A 16,415-nucleotide genomic window follows, 5' to 3' on the forward strand; every position below is an offset into this window, starting at 1 on the left:
ATACCAGAGCTATAAAATTTAAAAAAATCCTTGCAAAAATGTTTCTAATTGTCAAGCTTTTAATCATTGAACTTCTTTAAGACAATAACACCTACCAAATGAACACAGCAGGACAAAAGTAAATGATAAGCAACTCACTTATGTGGCTAGACATCAAGGGAACTGTGGATTGATCACGTTCTGCCTGAGCCTGTAAGGGGACAGTTAAAAAGAATACAACAATTTAACACAACCAAACTCACCACAACTCACAAACATCTTGAGTCTAGTACAAGTGAAAATTGTATCATCGGCCTATTACCCACAAAGACAGTATTATAATGTACATATTCTAGACAACATGACCTTAAAGAATAACTTAGGCCACTGAGTATGCCAGCAAATACTTTGCCTATGATAAACTGGGTGTTAAAATCTTTTCAGATAGGGAGACACTTTTGTCTGTACCAAGTCTGATCTGTGGGCTCTGCGCTCCCTCGTTTAATCAGACAAGCGCTGAGCGAAGGCAAGCATGGAAACGGCACAGCTACAATTATTAACTAGTGTTGAGTGAGCAGGGTTAAATAAAATAAGATTAAGTGAGTTGACTGCGGTGATATCCCCAGTCACACACCTGTCTTTGACAAGCACAGACTAATATTGTTGGTGGCTAGGCTGCTAACCAAATTTAGCAGCCTAGCTTAAACTAGGGTGACCACGCCCTCTTTTTCCCGGACATGTCCTCTTCTTGAGACCTAAAACATGTTTCCGGCAGGGATTCCAAAAACGTCCGGGATTTTGCCTCGTTGGATATTTGTGTTTCTCTGGGTCTTTCACAAACTAGTTATTACGCCCTAACACGTTTTGGAAACGGTATCTTACGTTTACCTGCATTACGTGCATGTGACGAGCACGCCCTCGACCGTTACTCTAAAGTTTCTCCTCAACTTTAACGTGACAGTCCTTAATGTTCCCTGTTTACAACACTGATGAAGAAATATAGAAACAAGATTAAAGCATTGACCAAGCTTCATCCAACGTTACGACCCACGTTACGTTTAATATAGTTCAGCTAGCGTTAGCCGACATTCCTACACACATCATTAGGCTACTAGCAAGCACGAAACATGGCGCTTACCTACAGAAAGAAAACGGTCAAAACAAGGGTAAAATATTACTCACCAAATGAGTGTGCCGAGCACAAGAATGCTGATGAACACGAGTGCCGTTGCAGCGATCAGGTGCAGCTCCATGCGGTGCAGCTCCATGCGTGCAGCACCATGCGGTGCAGCTCCATGCGTGCAGCACCATGCGGTGCAGCTCCATGCGTGCAGCTCCATGCGGTGCAGCTCCATGCGGTGCAGCTCCATGCGGTGCAGCTCCATGCGGTGCAGCTCCATGCGTGCAGCTCCATGCGGTGCAGCTACACGTCGTGCGTTGTGGTCATGTACAGTCAACGGTAGAGCGGACGATGCAGACAGGTCGAAAAAAAAAAAAAAAAGCGGGCGAACCAAAAGTACTAATACCACTCTGTGAAATTACTCTGCTACAATACAAGTACATGTCCTGGAGTGAACATTTCAATTAAGTAAAAAAATTAAATATTAAAAGTAAAAAGTAGCATACTCAATAGAGGTAAATGGCTTGTGGTTATTATTATATATCACGTATATTATTACATATGCAGTGATGTAAAACATATAATGTTTCCCTCTGAAAATGTAGTGGAGTAAAAGTAGAAAGTAATATGAAAAGTACTTTGTACTTTGTACTTAAGTGTAGTATTGAGTAAATGTATTTAGCTACATTCCAACACAGAAAAAAAGCACAATTATCAAAAACTTACTTTTTCTAAATGAATCCAGCTCAAGCAGACTGAGCTGGTGAGATTTTCCAACCACTAATTACAAGTAAATTACTAAAATCGAGTGTTAATAGCAATTTGATGAAACTGATTTAAGTCAATTTAGTATTTTTAATTAAATACGATGTTTGCATTTACAGTGTACTAATTGGTAGTAGTAATATTAAGGATATGTGCACTGCCACCCTGTAAATTATATGAAATCAAACATTATTAGTTTATGTTCCACATTTGAATATGCTTATTTGTCATTGTCTTTTATGACTGTATGTAGAGATAATGACATTTGTTTACAACAACTTTTTTTTAAAAATATTTACTGTAACAACAGTAAATATTTCTCTGATATTATTAAGTTATTTTTTTTAATTGGCCTTGCTTTTTAATCTTCTTAAGCATTACTACCAATGGGCTTCTTCAGAGGAAGAAGTAGCATGTGGTCTGTATGTTGGATCTATCACCTCATCATTAGTTTCCTCCTCTTCTGACCCTGCATCCTCCTCATTATGTTCAGCTTGTCCTCCTGGTCAATGCTGGTCATTGTTAACCATGTTGTGGAAAAGAATTTCCACAACATGGTTAACAAATAGTTCACAAGCCTCCTGTGCAGTAAAGCGCTTCTGCCTCCTCACGGTGCTGCCTGTCTCTCTAAAATATGACACCTGTGAGAAAAGACCTGTTTTTTGTTGTTGCTGTTGTTGTCATAACCGTTGCGTGACCCCACACATCAAACATCCAAGATCAAAGATGTTTTGGAAAGCTTATGGGGGACAAGTTGCCCCATTACACCACTTTGTGCTGCGGGGTCTTTTTGACCCCAGAGGACAACAGACGTTATTAACTTAGATAAATCACCCATCATTCAATCAAATGACTTTAAATGTATTATAATCACAAAGAGCATAGTATTGAACAACCCCCTTTATTTTCAGACCATTTGATGAATAAAAAACACATTTTGATAGCAAAAGATTTCATCTGGGGTCAGATTGACCAGGACAACAGGAGGGTTCAACATGGACAAGATGTTCTTTTAGACATGTTAACGAGGGACTTGTGAAAACAATCAGGGTGAAGCAGACAAAACAGAGGAAACACAAAGGGGAAGGGAAGCTTCTGAAATCAAAGACAAAGGTGAGTAAACCTTTTTGTTTGTCAGTTGAATAGGTCTTCATAATGTAACAGAATCAACATCAACCAAACCGCCAACGTAAAGCAATAGATGTTCTTTATTTCTTCCCACTTCATATCAGATGATGTAAACAGTGCAAGCTGTCACCAGTGAGGAGGAACCACCCTGACGTGCTGAGGACAGCTACACTTCACTGACTCTGTGTGTTTGCATATGTGTCCTGCCTCTCTGCTGCCAGCCGTTAAGAGGCCAGTGTTGATCAGTGGCTGTCCAGGCCTTTCAGAGACACTGACACGCCGGCAGCACAATGATGATGTCACTGACTCTACTGCTGAGCACCCTGGGGCTCCTTGTTCAGGGTGAGACTCTCTTGTGAACACTTTGGTTCCCCAGCAGCATGTTCTGCTGTGATGGAGAAACACTGGAACAAGCAGCATTGACCTTCTTCCATCTGTTCTCCGGGTTCAAGAAATGAGACTCTTCTGTTGGGATGTTGATCATCTTTCTCCAAACTGGATTTGTCTCAATAACCCTTCTGCTCTTCTTCATGTTTTCAGATTCATCAGGAGAAATCCTCCTGACTCAGTCTCCTGGATCTCAGTCTGTTGTTCCAGGACAGACTGTCTCCATCACATGTAAAGCCAGTTCACTTATCGGTGATGACATTAACTGGTACCTTCAGAAGAACAGAGAAGCTCCTAAACTTCTTATTGCTGATACTACAGAACGTCAGTCTGGAGTTTCAGATCGTTTTAGTGCAACAGCACGTCAGACTGACTTCACTTTGACCATCAGAGGAGTTCAGACTGAAGATGCAGGAGATTATTATTGTCAGCAGCATAACAGCTTCCCGTTCACACAGTGATACACCGTCGTACAAAAACCTCCTCAGCTAAAGAGGAACTGATGTGACTCAACAGCTGCTCAGACACTAAAAGACAACAACATATGACTAAAGTATATTTTGTAGTGACATGTAAGTTCACTCATTTATTTAAAAATATATATTTTTTTAATTAACCATTAAACAGCAAAGTTCTCATCTTAGCCCCCTCTGGATTTGAGGAAACCACAGTCACAGTTTGATGTCATCTTTTTCAACAGGTTATGACAGATGATCAATCGTCTTCTCTTTAGAATTATTCTGTCAGTGTTTTTCTGAGAATATTCTTATGATGTATACAACTAACAATCATTATTGAACTGTATAAATGAACGCACACTCAATTATGAATTATTTATTTATTGCTAATAAATCAAATCCAGATATTATATATATATATATATATATAAGTCCCTTGGATCTCTCCAGTTGATCCAGAATGCTGCAGCTCGTGTACTAACGAGGACGCGGAAGAGAGATCACATTGCTCCTGTACTAGCTGCTCTCCACTGGCTTCCTGTAAGATGGAGAATCATATTTAAAATCCTTCTCCTTACCTACAAAGCCTTAACTGGTGATGCAGCATCTTATCTTTAGGAGCTTATAGTGCCATATTACCCCACTAGAGCATTACGCTCACTGAATGCAGGGTTACTTGTGGTTCCCAGAGTGTTAAAAAGTAGGTTGGAGGCTAGAGCTTTCAGTTATCTAGCTCCTCTTCTGTGGAATTCTTGAACATACAACATTTTAAATGTTCCTCTTTCTTCAAGTTACTATGACAATTTAAACATGTTTTAAAGTAATTTGACAGTAAACAGTAAAATTCAAGCACTTGGAAGCAATAAAATATGCAGGTCAAGGGGGAAATGTATAAAAACAATTTGAACTGAAAAAAGTAATTGTAGTACAATAAAATGTCCATGACTGACTTTACTGTTACTGTATGAACTGAATCCTCCGCGGTTGGCTTCTCCATGAGTCTTCTTCCCTGCAGTGGAAGGATAAAGACATTGGTTACCGATTCCCATTAGAAATACCACAATATGTTTCTACTACTGACGATGTCAGCCTATGTTGTGTTTTGTCTGGTACTGGGATCTTACCAACATGATGAGCCTTGAAGCTCTGCAGGGACACCTGGGCCTCAACATGAGCCTGGTGGAGGTTTCCTGCTACACAAAATAAACAGACAATAGTACCGTATTTACAGTGGCTTGCAACAGTATTCATACCCCTTGAACGTTTCCACATTTTGTCACATTACACGCCACAAACATAAATATATTTATTGGAATTTTATGTGAAAGACCAACATAAAGTGTCACACAATTGTGAAGTACAAAGAAAATTTTACATTATTTTACATTTTTTCACAAATAAAAAACTGAAAAGTGCAGTGTGCAAAATTATTCAGCCCCCTTTTCTCTGAGTGCAACCAATTGCCTTCAGAAGTTGCCTGATGACTGCTGAATGATTGAATGTTGACCGAATGACTAAATAGAGTCCACCTGTGTGTAATCTAATCTCAGTACAAATACAGCTGTTCTGTGACGCCTCAGAGGTTTGTTAAGAGAATATTGGGGAGCAAACAGGACCATGAAGTCCAAGGAACACACCAGACAGGTCAGAGATAAAGTTGTGGAGAAGTTTAAAGCAGGGTTAGGCTATACAAAGATTTCCCAAGCTTTGAACATGTCACTGTTCAATCCATTACCCGGAAATGGAAAGAGTATGGCACAACTGCAAACCTACCAAGACACGACCGTCCACCTAAACTTACGGGCCGAACAAGGAGAGCACTGACAGGAGATGCAGCCAAGAGGCCCATGGTGACTCTGGACCAACTGCAGAGATCCACAGCTCAGGTGGGCAATCTGTCCACAGGACAACTATTGGGCGTGCACTCCACAAATCTGGCCTTTATGGAAGAGTGGCAAGAAGAAAGCCATTGTTAAAAGAAAACCATAAGAAGTCCCGATTGCAGTTTGCCAGAAACCATGTGGGGGACACAGCAAACATGTGGAAGAAGGTGTTCTGGTCAGATGAGACCAAAATTGACCTTTTTGGCCTAAATGCAAAACGTTATGTGTGGCGGAAACCTAACACTGCACATCACCCTGAACACACCATCCCCACTGTCAGACATGGTGGTGGTAGCATGATGCTCTGGGGTGCTTCTCTTCAGCAGGGACAGGGAAGTTGGTCAGAGTTGATGGGACGATGGATGGAGCCAAATACAGGGCAATCTTGGAAGAAAACCCGTTCGGAGTCTGCAAAAGACTTGAGACTGGGGCGGAGGTTCACCTTCCAGCAGGACAGCGACCCTAAACATAAAGCCAGGGCTACAATGGAATGGTTTAAAACAAAACATATTCATGTGTTAGAATGGCCCACTCAAAGTCCAGACCTAAATCCCATCGAGAATCTGTGGCAAGGTCTGAAAACCGCCGTTCACAAACGCTCTCCATCTAATCTGACTGACCTTGAGCTGTTTTGCAAAGAAGAATGAGCAAAAATCTCAGTCTCTAGATGTGCAAAGCTGGTAGAGACATACCCCAAAATACATGCAGCTGTAATTGCAGCAAAAGGCGGTTCCACAAAGTATTGACTCAGGGGAGCTGAATAATTTTGCACACTGCACTTTTCAGTTTTTTATTTGTGAAAAAAAATTAAAATCATGTATAATTTTCTTTGTACTTCACAATTGTGTGACACTTTGTGTTGGTCTTTCACATAAAATTCCAATAAAATATATATATGTTTGTGGCATGTAATGTGACAAAATGTGGAAACATTCAAGGGGTATGAATACTTTTGCAAGCCACTGTATTAGGAGATCTAGAAGGTGTGGTTCACTTGGGGGGACGGGCACATGAAGCAGGACAGAGATGGTTCCCATAACAAACACCTGCTTTTTTGGCTTGAAGTTTGAAATGTGTACAACTTTATATATGGGGCTGCGAACATTGTGTGTGTGTGTGTGTGTGTGTGTGTGTGTGTGTGTGTGTGTGTGTGTGTGTGTGTGTGTGTGTGTGTGTGTGTGTGTGAGCAATTGTAAATGTCTAGTGCGGAGGATATCATAAGGTCTTGAGGCAATCAGATGTAAAACACAGTATTTATGATTGATTAAAGTTGTAAATCGGTCAGATTAAATCCAAACACAACAGGAGGGTTAAGCTAGCAGCAACGTTATACCAGCTGTTGCAGTCTGCCCTGCCATGTAGCGTTAGCTCAGAAAACACACGACATGTTGTGCTGTGTAAAAGTCTGACCTGTTGTGGCGTTCTGGTTCACCTTCAGTGAGAAGAGAGAAAAGAGTCAAAACTTCTCCATGCAGCTAGCCTTAGCTAACTAGCGCACCAACACACACACACATACACGGCGTCACACACAAACGATTCCAATTAATTTACAAGTTACACTAAACTTCTGCCATGTATCAACTATATGAAGCATATGATTTATATCACAATTTAATGAGCAAATACTATATTTTGGTAATATTAGTAACTCTAACATTAGCTTACTAGTGCAGGAAAGTGTGTCCCTACTTCCCTCTTAAAGTCACGTAGCGTTACACAGTGACTTAAGACTCTGCTGTCTGTAATTAATGTACATTTGCAAAATGTCTGGCAAAAAGGAAACATGAAGGAATAATAATGAGCTTCGTTACCTGTTGCTGAAGTTGAAGTGAACTCTGGTCAGAAATGTTGTAGCTCTTGTTCCAAAATTGTGTCGAGAGAAGCAAGTGTCCATCGGCACACAACGTTATAGTCTACTGTCATCTTTTGTGTAACACAACGGAGGATAAACATGTTGTTTCCCCCTCTGTCTGCGTGATAGCTAAACCTATCTGTGTTCAAAATAATGCTAACATGGATTATGGTGTATTCCCTCTCAAAATTACTGTATTGTGATTCACAGACAAAACACTTCCTCATAATCGAAAATTCAGGAAAAAAAAAGCTACGGGCGGATCAGATTAAGAGAATCAATGCACACAATTCTGCACAACACAGAATAAATTACAACATAAAAGTGGCAAAAATATAATATAATATAATATATACAATCATATGTAGAAAAAAATGAACAAGAGCAGAGATACAATAATATAAAATATTAAGAATAATATACAAATAAGAGCAGAGATCCACTAATTGCATTAGAGTATTGCTCTATAGCCTACAGTGGATCCCCCTTGACCCCCCCCCCAATTTGGGAGACCCAGAGGTGAACTTTCCCCCGCGCCCCCTCTAACTTCCCCCTTCTCATACATGATCTGTAGACAGCACCTTCTTAGCAAGGAGGGTCGCCTGCAGCTGCAGGGGGCGCCAATTAGCCAATTCCCCGCACAGTGATATGATAGATAATGGAAAACCCTTCACGGCCCAGATGATATATATATATATATATATATATTTTAAGTGGTCGTGCCGCCCCCCACGTGTCATGAAAAAAAGCCGCCCGGTTCGCCCCTGCCCAAAACCGCCCCTGTTTACCCGGGAATGAATTTTGACCATGATGCATTGCAGTTACATTACAGTTTTTCCTGATCCGATGTGAGGTCCCGGGACAGGATGTTATGTGTACAGATTGTAAAGCCCTCCGAGGCAAACTTGTATTTGTGATGTTGGGCTATATAAAATAAACTGAATTGAATTAAATATTTAGGAATGTTACGTGTCTTTTTTATTTTAGTGAATTCAAACTAATTTCAAGTCACTGATAAGGAATTGAATGCTAATTTTAACCAATTCTGTCTCTCCTGTTGTCATCTTTTTATTATGTCTTTGTTTGTGAGGTTTTTCAAGAAAACTATTGAGAATGTGAATATTTTTTGGGTGTAAAATTCAAGTAAGAACCTCATCTTTATGTCATGTCCCTTTATGCTGATGATATGCTATTATATCTTTCTAATACTTGAAAACTGCATTCAAACTGTTGCTGATCTATTTAAATACATTGTAAACGTGACCTTCATTCATACTTTTTGCTCACATTATTCTTACCTTAGTTAATCATTTGAGAATAGTTTATTAAAATTTGAGCCAAACAAATAGAAAGTGTCCTTCATTTGACTCGAGAGCCACTTACATACATGGAGATGTTTAATAGACCAAAACTTATTTTGAAATAATAAAAACCTCTGAAACAGTTTGATGAGAAAAATCTTTATTGTCTGAAAGGATTGTCAGCATCATAACTATCAACAAAATATCACTTTTTAAATCTTGTGTGATGAGACAGGAAGAGTTGCAGAGACTGAAACCAGTAGCAGAGTCCCAGTGAGGCAGCTCAGGACTGGGAACACTGGTCTCTCCTCAGTGTCTCTGAGAGCGGAGCCTGGGAGCCCTGGGTGGCCTCACAGGTCACAGAGCCCACCTTCCTCCACTGGTCTGCAGGGAGCCTCAGGGTGCTGCTCCAGCTGTAGTGGCCGTCCTTCTCCAGCACCCCGGGGCTCCTGCTCTCCTCCCAGCTGCTGCTGCTGCTGCTGCTGCTGCTGCTGCTGCCGTCCACCTTCCAGGCCAGACTCCAGCCTGAGGGGAAGCCCTTGTTGGCCAGGCACATGAGCGTGGCCTTCCCCTGCTGCAGCTCCTCACTGGAGGGCGGCAGCACCGTCAGGGTGGGACGGACATCACCTAGGAGACACCAATCGGCTTAGAGGACGGGGACCACACAGCTGTCAATCAAGCACCAGACACGTGGACACCTTTACTGAGAGAGAGTTGCTTTTCTCCTTTAAGAGTTTCTGTCAGATGTTTGTTCTGCTCCACCAGTCACTCACTCACACATTGTTTCACTTCCCTTTAAGAAGCCTCTCATGCAGACCAGCACAGAGAGAATCATCATGAGAACGACCTGAAATATATCAAACTACACTGAGATAAAACATTAATATGTGGCCCAATATTACAGCTTCATCATCGAAAACCTTAAAGGAGCATTACATTAAAGTATTTAGTCAGAAGTTTTGTGGATGTCAGTCGTGATTTAAAACTGTTTCAAAGATTTTCAAAATGTTCAACAATATTTGACAAAAGGTAGAAGATTTTACACATCATGAAATACCATCTTCATCTTTACTCTGGTCAATTTGAATCATAATTTCTTTCAAAAACGGATCAAATATTATTCTTGTCAAACTTAAAAAAAAAAGAGTTTAATTTTGATCAGTTTTACATTTCAAGTTGTTTAAATTTGAGGACGACATGAACGTGTAAAGACAAGTTTAGTGAAGCTGCTCTGAGTTAGTCTCCATGATGAAGGTGGAGATATAAAAGCATGAACACTAACGGAAATCATAGTATTTTATCTGCCTTGAACATCCTCAAACGGAATTTAAAACACAACTTTACAAAATCATATTTAGTAACTTTGTGCAGAAACTTACTTCCAACATCCAGTCTGGTTCCTCCACCGAACGTCAACCACAGTGACACAAAGTCATTGAGCCAATTGATTCAAAACTGTTTCAAAGATTTTTTTTGAATTGTAAAACTATGTGACACAATGTAGAAGATTTTACACATCATGAAATACCATCTCCATCTTTACTCTGGTCAATTGAATTTAAATATTAATTTATTTCTAAAACGTTTTTCATTGGGGTCTCAAATGATAAATGAATCCATTCTCTGTTTCACATACAAAATTAAAATACATTTTAGGACGACATGAACGTGTAAAGACAAGTTTAGTGAAGCTGCTCTGAGTTAGTCTCCATGATGAAGGTGGAGATATAAAAGCATGAACACTAACGGAAATCATAGTATTTTATCTGCCTTGAACATCCTCAAACGGAATTTAAAACACAACTTTACAAAATCATATTTAGTAACTTTGTGCAGAAACTTACTTCCAACATCCAGTCTGGTTCCTCCACCGAACGTCAACCACAGTGACACAAAGTCATTGAGCCGCCGTACAAAAACCTCTCAGTGTAGAGAGACACGGCTCTCTGACTCTGACTGACTGAACTAAATCTACAAGCACTCAAGAAACTACTTCACCATTAAAGTTGGAGGAAATGATTCATTCCCTAGTTTATAGTTTTACTTTTGTAACAATGTGTTTCTTTACCTTCTGTTGTGAAGTGAACTTTGTTTCTTTGTTCAACATTTTTGACGAAAGTCGTCCATAGAAATTTTAAGAAAACTAGTTGACCTACTCTGTTGAATATATTAATAAATACGACACAGTTGCCTTCTGAAATAATATACATGTTAAACATTTAACTTACTTCCAACATCCAGTCTGGTTCCTCCACCAAACGTCAACCACAGTGACACAAAGTCATTGAGCCGCCGTACAAAAACCTCTGAGTGTAGAGAGACACGGCTCTCTGACTCTGACACAAACAAAGTCACCAAACTCATTCACAGTTTACACACTTCATGTAAGAACTGGTGAAATGTTCATTACTGATTCGGTAATGGTATATATGTATTAAGCAATGTATGTATTACATGTTAGACATCTATGAGCAATATTAACTTGTCTTTCAGTAAAACTAATTGATGATTTATCAAGATACTCCTTCAGAAAAAAATATTTTCCTGCCAAATGTAAATAATGGTCATGAATGCATGTTTCTTGTCCATTATATTAAATAACTAATCAATATTTTTGTTTACATTTGTCCCACAGTGATGTTGATTTGTGTGGTAGTGATTTGAGGAGATTTCACAAAACATTGTAGAATAAAATGTTTCCTCTAAACTCAAACTAAAGACTGAAATGAGCGCTGACACATTCCTGATCAATACTGTGATGAAGTGATTGATCCATTGATAATCAGCATCATCAGAGTCATCAAGTCCCTGTTGGAGTCCGTCAGAGCATTTCCATAGAGAGCCACTTTGCATCAGCAGCACCATGCTCCAGTGCTCTGGGAGAGTTTATAGTCCTGAGAGTTGGACACTGGATGACTGACAGCTGTCCTTCATCACAACAGAAGACACAGAAATCCTCCTCATCAAAAACATGACTTTGATCTCCGTCCTCATCTGGACTCTCCTCTGCTGCTGCTTCACAGGTAAAGTCCAGAGAATCAAACTCCTCTCCTCTATGAACATCCGTCCCTCTGAAGTGAAGCCGACTAAACCGTGACGCTGCTTTATGTCTTTGTCTCTGTGTCCTCAGAGTCCAGAGGACAGGTCACAGTGACTCAGCCTGGAGCAGTGAGCTCTGCTCTGGGAGGCTCCGTCTCCATCGCATGTCGGACCAGTCAGAATGTTCATTATGATTCTTCCTACGGCCATTATTCATACTGGTACCAACAGAGAGACGGAGAAGCTCCTAAACTACTCATTTATTTGGCTAGCTCTCGACAATCAGGGATTCCAGCTCGTTTTACAGGCAGTGGATCAAACTCTGACTTCACTCTGACCATCAGTGGAGTTCAGGCTGAAGATACAGCAGTTTACTACTGTCAGAGTTCTCATTACATCAACAGTCAGTGGGTGTTCACACAGTGAAAAAGCGTCGTACAAAAACCTCCCTCAGTCAGACTGAACAGAAACTGAACTGACTGCTGCAGCTGGAAGCTACTGAAGAGACTGATACACTTCACTGAAGACACACACACACACACACACACGCACGCACGCACGCACGCGCACGCACGCACGCACGCACGCACGCACGCACACACACACGCACGCGCACACACACACACAGATGACTCACTTTTATACATCACAAAATCTTCATTCCTTTTTTCAGTCCCTTGAGTTGATCAATAATCAAAGCATCTTTTCTCGCCACTCTCACTCCTCTTTTAAATGAACATCAAAGTTTAATCTACAATTTGGAGTTCAAATCTCAGCAAATTAAATTATTCAACTCAAGTAAATCCTCAGACTGAGAGAAATAAAAGACACATGCATTTAAACAGTTTATCCAAATTACGAGAAACATTTTCTCATCTGTACAGATAATTCATTTTTGTGTAGCCTACTGACAGTTATACTGACACTTTAATATATAATGGACATGAATGAATTATGTTTATAGTGCTCAAAGATTTCAACAAAATCTGAAAAACTTGAAAGAAACTTCCCGTATAACAATGAATGCCCTGGCTGTTTTATTGTAAGTTCTTTGTGTTAAAATAATAGACCTCATCAAACCCATTGAGATGCAGCAGTTATGCACAATGCCACAGCACAAGAAACTTATATTTTACATTCAAAACAAGGACGAGGTTTTCTATTAGACTTGTGATTTCATATTATACCAAGAATGTTGCTTATTGTTAAAAAGTCCAAGTGACAAATTATGTGTGAGAAAGGTCACCCATCACCTGAAACAGAGAAGGAATGATCATTAAAGTTTAATGAGGCAAAGATACTTTCATTGAACTCATATGAAGTCTTTATACATTTTCTATTTATATCCCTTCTCACCGATTTAAGGAGCTGAAAATGTGTAAAACAAATCTGGAATAAAGGGTAAAACATGTGAAGTTCAACTGTCTTGAGGTTCTTCTACCTTTGGGTCCAAAGACATGCAGCTCAGGTTAACTGGAGGCTCTGAATTGCCCGTCGGTGTGAATGTGAGCGTGAACGGTTGTGTGTCTCTACTTGAGCCCTGAGACAAACCTGTCCAGGTGAACCCTGCCTTCGCCCAACGTCAGCTGGGATCGGCTCCAGCGCCCCGCGACCCCTAAACAGGAGAAGCGGTTTGGAGAATGTAATGTTAGTTTATGTGATGTATATATCGTTTAATTCATAAACCATGTTGTTATGAGTGATGACAGGACTTGTCACTGCTTGTGGTTCATGGCAGTTGGTTGTCAGTTCTTGTTTCTGTTTCATGCATTGATCATTTCTAGAAGGGATTGTGTTACAGAAACACAGATGTTTTGAATTTGGACTAATTACTGGAATGTCTATTCATTCTAATAACTGTTCTCTGTTTCTGTGTCATATCAAGGACGCTGGTCCAACAGACAAAGGACTTGATACACAGAGAAGTTTAAAGATACAGTAAGATCTTTACTTGAAGGCTCAATACACAGGTAAGCAGACACAAAAGCAAATGTATGAATAAAATAACTCACGGCTGATACTCAGATAAGATGAACTGGCATAGGGAAAGGATGAAACTGATTAAAGTTTTACATAATGAAACCAAATGCACATATCCTTTTTTGAATAATCTCTTGTTTTTTGTTTGCATTTTTTATTTAACACAATAATCTTGTTTATGGAATTTGAATATGAACACAAATGCAAATTGGAAACTTATATGTGACGAATATGTCATAGTTTTTTTTCTTTTTCTAGTGTACTGTTTTAGGCCGTGTGAAGCTTTGGGGCTTTCTTCCTATTTGTACCAAAAATGATTCAAACCTTTGGGGCTTCACTTTGAAGAAGAACAGCGACATCTAGTGGCAGACTGGCATTAAAGCAGCTGTTTAACAGTGGGACCAAAGCACTAGAACACCTCAATGTTTCAATCTTCAAGTAGTCGTATGAACCCCCTAGTTCTAATAGTTGTGTTATTTTATATCTTTTCTTTCAGAATTTAGTTGTGAAATTTTTTTATATTTTCAAATAACTCACAAATAACTCGCGAAATTTTATCGAGATTCCCCCAAAATGCCTTTTCGAGCCGTCCCCGAGTTGTTCCAACTCCATGCTTCAAGGCCTAAACAACAACCTGCAGAGTTGTAAGAGCCCTCTTTGTAAAAACAATGACCTAAAGAATTGATTGGCAATAAAACAAAGTATTGGGGAGTTACCATGAAGTTTTCGTAAAAAAATTGTCGTTCGGTTCAAAAATGTCAAAGTTATAAGCTCTATGTCTTTTCACCGTTTGGTGGTTGCTTGGTAAGACAATTTGCATGAAGCTCTGACGAAGGCGTGTGACGCAGTCTGAGAAACCTCCCACCTTCACAGAAGCAGGCAGACTAGAAAAACGGGTCAAGGAAGTAGGAAAAACAACAGTCCGGGTGCACTTGGATTTTTCAGGTACTAATATACAAAACTGAAAGTTGAAACTACAAGCTTGTAGGGATACAAATATGTGTCTTTTTTTTATCCAACTTTGTAAAGTGTACTTATGAACGCCTTTGTAAAACACTACGGCCACCGTTGAAAATGACGGCGATGTTACGGGTTTATGTAATTACATAAACTTAATGGTAAGTTTCCTTTTTTCTGTTGGGCAATAACTCTTCCACAAGGCTTTACTGTATTTCAGCAAGTTAAATGAAGTTAATCAACGTTGTGGTTCCGGAGATACTTTTGGAAACGTCTCTTGACTTATTTTTTCCGATAATGGGCGCCGCGAAGCTCTGGAACCTGTAGAACCTGTGATACCATGTAGAACCTGTAGAACCTGTGATATGATGTAGAACCTGTAGAACCTGTGATATGATGTAGAACCTGTAGAACCTGTGACACCATGTAGAACCTGTAGAACCTGTGATACAATGTAGAACCTGTGATACCATGTAGAACCTGTAGAACCTGTGATATGATGTAGAACCTGTAGAACCTGTGACACCATGAAGAACCTGTAGAACCTGTGATACAATGTAGAACCTGTGATATGATGTAGAACCTGTAGAACCTGTGATACCATGTAGAACCTGTGATACCATGTAGAACCTGTAGAACCTGTGATACCATGTAGAACCTGTAGAACCTGTGATACCATGTAGAACCTGTGATACGATGTAGAACCTGTAGAACCTGTGATACCATGTAGAACCTGTAGAACCTGTGGTACGATGTCCTCTCTTTCGTCCGCTCTGTCATGGTGTCTGGTGTCCATGTGAGACCATGAGGCAGCTGTAAGGCCACTGGACCACATGAGGATCCAGAGAACCATGGTAGGGTATTCATGACCCGGTTCTGTATTAACCTCATGAGGAACCCATGAGTTCTACATAGAACCCTTGCTTCCTGGTGGATCTTAATTGCACCTTAGAAGGTGAAGATGTTCTGCATAGAACCTCCAGAGAAGATTTAGAGTGAAAGAGTTCCACCATATGAGGGTTCTCTGTGGAACCTTTGGGTGAAACCTTCTCATGGGGTTCTGGGTAAAACTCTTGATGCTTTGTTCTAGGTCAGACCTGGGCATTGCACGGCCAAATACGGCCCGCGGGATGATTCTGATCGGCCCGCGAAAGATTACATTGTAATTACAAAATAAAACATATTTTCTAAATATCTTATGGGTAGACTAAAACCGCACTGCTTTTATTTTGAAGCCCATTTATTCTCACTGTGCACGTGAAATGCGTGTGATTGAGAACCTGTCTACCTTCCTTGTCACCCCTGAAAAATGTGAAAATGTCGGCTCATGCCAAAAAGAGGAAAGTGGATGCCGAAAGCCGAACTTTCAAACAAATATGGACTACAATTTTTTTTTCGCCCAGAATAATAAGCCATTCTCGGAGGGTGAGTTTGTGAAAGAGTGCATGGTGGAGTCTGCAGCACTGCTATGCCCAGAGAAAAAAGAAGCGTTTCAAAACGTCCCGCCGCACGGTGACGAGAAGGGTGGAGGACATCGCGGAGAATCTTGAGTTTCAGCTGCAAAGT

General features: G+C 40.2%; 1 gene segment (V, D, J or C); it reads right to left on the minus strand.

The window, feature by feature from the left end:
- Positions 1-9,111: 9,111 nt before the first annotated feature.
- LOC306733165 (Ig kappa-b4 chain C region-like) lies at positions 9,112-10,278 on the minus strand. The segment is given in 2 exons: positions 10,253-10,278; positions 9,112-9,500 (listed from the first exon to the last, which is right to left on the minus strand).
- Between the last annotated feature and the right edge of the window lie 6,137 nt (positions 10,279-16,415).

This window comes from Taurulus bubalis, assembly GCF_910589615.1.
Source record: "Taurulus bubalis genome assembly, chromosome: 2".
NCBI classification, from domain to species: Eukaryota; Metazoa; Chordata; class Actinopteri; order Perciformes; family Cottidae; genus Taurulus; species Taurulus bubalis.